Here is a 6,000-nt window from a genome sequence, read left to right on the forward strand (position 1 = left end):
CCACTTATGCCCTCTGGGGCTCTGCATCAGTCTGAAGTAAAGTTTGGGCATATTGCAGCACCGGCTTACATATCCATAAGTGTTTTCTTTTAATGTTCTCTTTTAACTTGTAGCTCCAGGGATATATTTTGAATATCATTCTATTATCTCATATCACACATCTTATCTTCTCTGTCCTTAAATCTCTTTCCCCTCTCTCTCTCTCTCTCTCTCTCTCTCTCTCTCTCTCTTTCTTTCTTGCACACATCCACACATTGATTTTCAGCTGTTTGCTTCTTGAACACACCCTCAGCGCTTATCATAATCACACAGAGCAACATATACAGTTGAGTAACAGATACCGCCTTCGTCTTCGGTTGTCGTTACCTTTGTGTCCTCTGAAAGGTGCGGGAATGCTAACAGTTTGCGTGAAGAGACTAAAGGCATGGTTTTGAGTTACCCCTCAAGAATCACCTGTCAGTGGTTTTGTCTCGGAAGAATACAAGTGCATCCTTATCTAATTGAAAGTAGACACCACTGGGCTAGACAGAGAGAGAAAAGGGGAAGCAGAGAGGACAGGAGAGACGAGGAAGGCTGGAGCAAAAATGAGAGGCAAAAAGGAGCAGACAGGGCTAAAATAAACAATTCCCAGGATGCTGCCGGCCAAAAGCAAATGGCCCTGGGGCTCCGTGGCCTCTCAGGGCCGTGGCAGAAGCCAGTCACACACATCACATAGCATTACAAGGGATGGGGTTACAGGAAAATGTCAGCCGACGCATAAGGAGGAACCATTGGCCCATAGGATAATTCGATTGCCTGAGGGAGGTGCAATCTTGCATTCCCACGATTCCTCTCTTTCCACCCACACCCTCTTTTCATTGTATTTTTGAATCCATTTTTCCTTCTCAGTTATTTAATGTTTTCAATTCTGCTATTTGCTCCGGTAGCCACGTATATTTACAAATGTCCTGTGTTCTTGTAAATGGAGGCTGCGACTGGGTTCCTGCAGTATGTTTTTTGCGAAGCCTCTTCTTTCCCTCGTGGGAATTTTATGGGCCATTGGTCTGTCGTGTGGCCTCTGATAACACGATTTGCAGCCTGATCTTTGTCAAAATATTCCCCACGCTTGTCTTCAAACACCCCAAACAGGGTTGTGTGGGTTACATGTTGTATCACCAGTCGTGGAACTAATCATGTCCCTTCCAGTCTTGCTCCTGTGGCAGAAGCAGTCAAGACACAGTAATGTGGAAATAAGAAATGAGTCACTGCATATTGTATGCAGATCTTTATCATGTAAAATCAGCTGTTTTTGTGAGGTCACCATTATACAAATGTTGTTTGAACTTGTTACTGTATCTTTCTTAGAGCACAGAATTGCCGTGTGCGTTAGTGCACGGACATGCAGCTGCATATATGCGCGTGCATTAGATAAAGACAGACAGAAGGATGGAGAGAGCAAAAGAAAGAGACAGCAAGAGAGTTCAGCGCAGATATCTGAGTGCGTCTGACAGAGAGGACAGCCCTGGAGGCAGGTCCCAGCCCTTCAGCACCGAAAATGACACATGACTGCTTTGACTTTTGTCATCCCCTGTCTTCCTACGCCCCCAAACTCAAGCCTCCAACAAACACTGAGGCTAGCGTACATACACACACTCAAAGACACACAGTCACACACTGTATACTGCTTAGATTACATTATCTTTATCCCCAGGACATGAGCCCTCCTTGTTGGATGACATTTGGGCTTGTGCAGCACTAAGGTTACCTTTCTTTGCCCCTGAGTTAAAGATGCCTGTCTGCAGCATGCATTTGAAATGAAGGATGGGAAAAAAATCAGATGAGAAAGATTTCCAAAAGCACTTTGATCAGAGGCATCAACAGTCACGCACAAACTTGTTAAGCAGTATGTAAATTTGGGCTGATACTGAATAAAGTTGCCAGAATGGCATGAATCCATTGTGCTGCGATGATCAAAATAAAAGAGGGCTTCATATGCTGGAGGGCAAGAAAGTCACAGACATGAAGGTTTTTTTTTTCCTTCCTCTTTTTTTTTTCTACAAAGGGGCTGATGGGATGCAGAGAGGAGAGAAGAAGGGGAGGGAAATGAAAGATAGGGGAAAGCCTGGAAGGATCTCAATCTAAATTAGCCGAGTAGAAGGAAGACTGTGCTGAGTGAGACATATAATTAAAACCAAAGTGATGAAAACATCAGTACTCATTCAGTCACTCGCCAGATGAATTTCTGAAATTGCTACTAGGATGATCTAAAGATGATTCAAAGCTAAAGGTAAACCACACCTATTGTTCAAGCACACTGGTTTCCCATCTACTCTTTACCGGGCTTTCGCTATCTTCATCCGCCTCCTCTCTGCCTGTTTCTTTTATCCCTCCCTCGTTCCCTTTTTCTCTCCAACTGACACCCCGAGATGAATAGATGCTGTCACTGAGACTCTTGTAGCCCGTCAGTTTATAAAACAAACAGTTAGCAAAAGGATCACTTTCACAGGAACCTCCCAGTCTGAGATGAGGTTATCGGCTTGTTGTGTTCTGACCGTGTGGGAAGACCCACCCTGTGATCGAAGTAAGGAGGATGACCTCACACCGGGACTAATTTAGTGCCTCGTCATACCATGTTCTACAGTCAAACTGCTTTGAGTCATTATACCGATCAAATTGCTTTGGTAGCAATGATAATACTGTCCTGCATTTTGTCCCCAAAGCTGAAAGTTTTATTTATTCTGGCAGCATGCATCTGTAACCAAGTGTCTCTGGCAGTCAGAGAGGAAGCAGAGAGACCTCTCTCTCCCTCCAGTATAGTGTACCTCCAGTAAATAAGTCCTCCCGACAACAAATGTCCCTGTACTAAAAAGGCCCCTCAAAAAACAAGCCTGACTTTTGTAAGGAAAAAAAAATAAAACCTCAGCCCCCTCAGGTGTGTTCCCTCTCACTCCTCCTCTCTGCACCTGCACTGAGTATCTCAATGCCTCTGTGTGTCTCTCCACACAATGGAGACAGTGCATAGCCTCTGGCTCAACTCTCCAGCTGAGAGCCACCTCTCTCCAGAGGACACGAGAGGAAAACTGCCAGCACTAACAACTGATCCTGGCAGATAAAGGACCAGATAGGCGAAGAGAGAGTGCCTTGGACAATACTTGCCTCGCCCTGGTCGACAGTGCTGCTTCCTTTAGTTCTGAGATAATCGTAACTGTTAGGACAAAATGTTGCTCACAATGAGGAGGTTTAATATACGAAAAGCTTTAAAAATGAACTATAATGTTGCAGTTGCACTTGTTTTTGAATCACGTTAGTATTTTTAACTCGCCTACAACATGCCTTCACTTCAAACAGAGATGTTTTTTACGCAGCATTTTAGAAAATCCCCTCGTATTGATTCAATTTGTGACCCCAAACTGTATCTGTCACCATCAATTGTGTCAGGTCGGCCACAAACACTGGGCTGTTTAGGCCTTTGTTAATGCGCTGTAATGTAGTAGTGCCAGGCCAGATGACCCAGCACCAGATCAGTGTACCACTCACACTCCTGAGGGCAGCTGACTGGAACAGCAGTTAGGCGAGACAGCCGTCACAGGTTGCCCAGGCCACAGCTGGGGAAGCCCTGGGCCAAAGTGTTGACCTGATGTGATTACGTGTACATCCAGCTGCATGGAGGGATGATATATTGAAATAGTGTTACACCTGAAGATCTGCAAACCACTTTCCTTCCTAATTTTTCTTACTTATCCAGTCCTCTGTGTGCGTGTGGTCTATAAAAGACGAACTCCTGGTATTTGTCCTGAGAAAGACCTTGATAGGAATGGGGTCTGAGTGAGTGCTTATTTTATTCTCTTCCACGCTGCTGCGGGCTATGGCTGTATTAATGCAATGGCAGGGATCTTTGAAGTTGTGACTTTATGAGACAAAAGCTAATTTCCTTTCCTTTGTTCATTATCGAGAGAGACTTCCAGCCGGGCGGAAAGCATGCTGTGCTAATTATTCCGTTCATGAGTCGTCTCTAAAGTATGTAATGGATTTCGCTGGGCTTTTCACAGGTAAGCAGTGTGATATGGCACGTACACTTTTGTCAACATGCTGGTTCAGAGCGATTATACCTTAAATGTATTTAATCCTCAGCGGATAAAAACAAACACTTTTTCCAGTACAGCACCTGCTGTACTCAGAATCAATTGACGTAGAACAGAACAGACCTGTAACTTCAGGTTTTCAGGTTGCAGGTCGGATTTAAGTGAACCTTAAATCAGGTCTGATGCACAGCCACACTTTCTGTGATGTCTCAACAAATATTCTCTGCAGACTTATGAGACCAAAACCACTTTGCAACTCATTAAGATCTGAACCCAATTTCACAAATGAGTTTCAGAGTTTGTAGGGCCAAGTTAGGCATGTGACATAATGGGATTTCCATCTTTCCCTGAAATGCAACTTGGCAGAGCATAAAGGGAAATGCAACATTTCACATTCCATCCTTTCCGCGTACCAGGATGCCACCCACAACACCTGAGCACTCCCAATCAGCAAGATGTGTGTGTCCTGTCACGGATGTACGATGTGTTATCCTGCCACTCAGACTCAGATCAGACAACAAGAAAAAAAAAAAAGGGTGTAGTGGTGATACAAGTGAAGCCATATACCTCCTCCACTGCCGCCTGACACCCCTCCTCTTCCTCCTCCTCCTCCTCCTCCTCTCTCCCCCGCTTTGTTTGTGCTCATTTCATTCCGTGTGCAGCCTCCTGGCAGGCAGGTCAAGGTTTACCCTCGCACCACACACCATTTCCCTCACACAGCGCCTGGGGGAGGAACACTCCAGGCCTGAGGCAAGGGCAAGCCCAAACAGCTCACACAACATTGCCGCCATCACCACCTCTAACCATACGGATAGGAGGACAGAAATACTGAGCTCAGAATCACACAGTTGGATCTTTGTCTTCCTTTTTTTCCTTTCTTTCTTTGCTTTTATTCCTCATTTCTTCCCTGCCCTTCATCTTATTGTACATTATTGATTTCTGTCAGCAGTAAGGTATATGTCTATTAACCGACAGATTTAATAGAGCGACAATAGAAAGCTACTCATTTGTTCCCCGTAGTGTAAGTGTTCATTTTGAGAGTCTGATACTAACCCTGGCTAGAAGCTAGTGCTGGATTTTTAGCTGTAAATGGAAAATGCCTGTGGGCTTTTCATTTTCTGGGCCCAGACGTTCCCTTCATGGTGTCGGAGCCCTTGTGTTCACAGAGTTCATGTTTTGCTGCGGGGCTTTTTTTTATTTTGTTTTATCTCATAGCTTAGACTAGCAGGGCTTTAACTCCCAGAGGACTCCTGCGTAGCAACAGCAGAGATCAACAAAGTAAGTTTGTTTATGTTGGCTGTGTCCGCATGTTGTCGACTTATACATTTCTCAGTCTCCATTTCCTGCCTCTCCTTGCCCCAGGGGAAAGGAGCCCTCTAATTGGATCTTGTTCTAATTGAGCCTAATACTGGAGCTAACCGGAGTTGGGCCCTGTGGCAAATGAAGAGCTGAATCAAAACTAAGCATTAAAACTTTGTGCGTGTGTGTGTATGTGTACGCCTGCATTTTTTTTTTTTTTTTTTTTTTTTTTTTTGTACTACGGTCTATCACGAATGCACCATTTTGGTTTAGGATCCCTATTTTTTATTCTCTGCAGTGCATCTATATTTCTAGATGCAACAATTCTTTATGGACAGTAGACAGATAGACAATAGTCCGTGAGGTAATTGTCTATTTTTCTTAGATTATTTCTTGTCACACAAGTAGAGTAATAATAGTAATTCACTCACATTCACGTTTAGCAGGCAGCAAATTTTCCAGGATAGATGACACATTGACCGCCTACAGACAAAGAAAGGTAAGTATAAACACTTGCACCACCTGCAGGCAAGAGCTTTACAGATTGTTGTTTTTATTTGGTTTTTTTTGGACTGCTCTATAGCTATTGTCTTTTGCTGCATTCAAATGGAACTCATGAGCTTGTGGTTAAGACATAGGA

This window comes from Embiotoca jacksoni, unplaced genomic scaffold (assembly GCF_022577435.1).
Source record: "Embiotoca jacksoni isolate LCO1_2020_lvr unplaced genomic scaffold, fEmbJac1.0.p SCAF_22, whole genome shotgun sequence".
NCBI classification, from domain to species: domain Eukaryota; kingdom Metazoa; phylum Chordata; class Actinopteri; family Embiotocidae; genus Embiotoca; species Embiotoca jacksoni.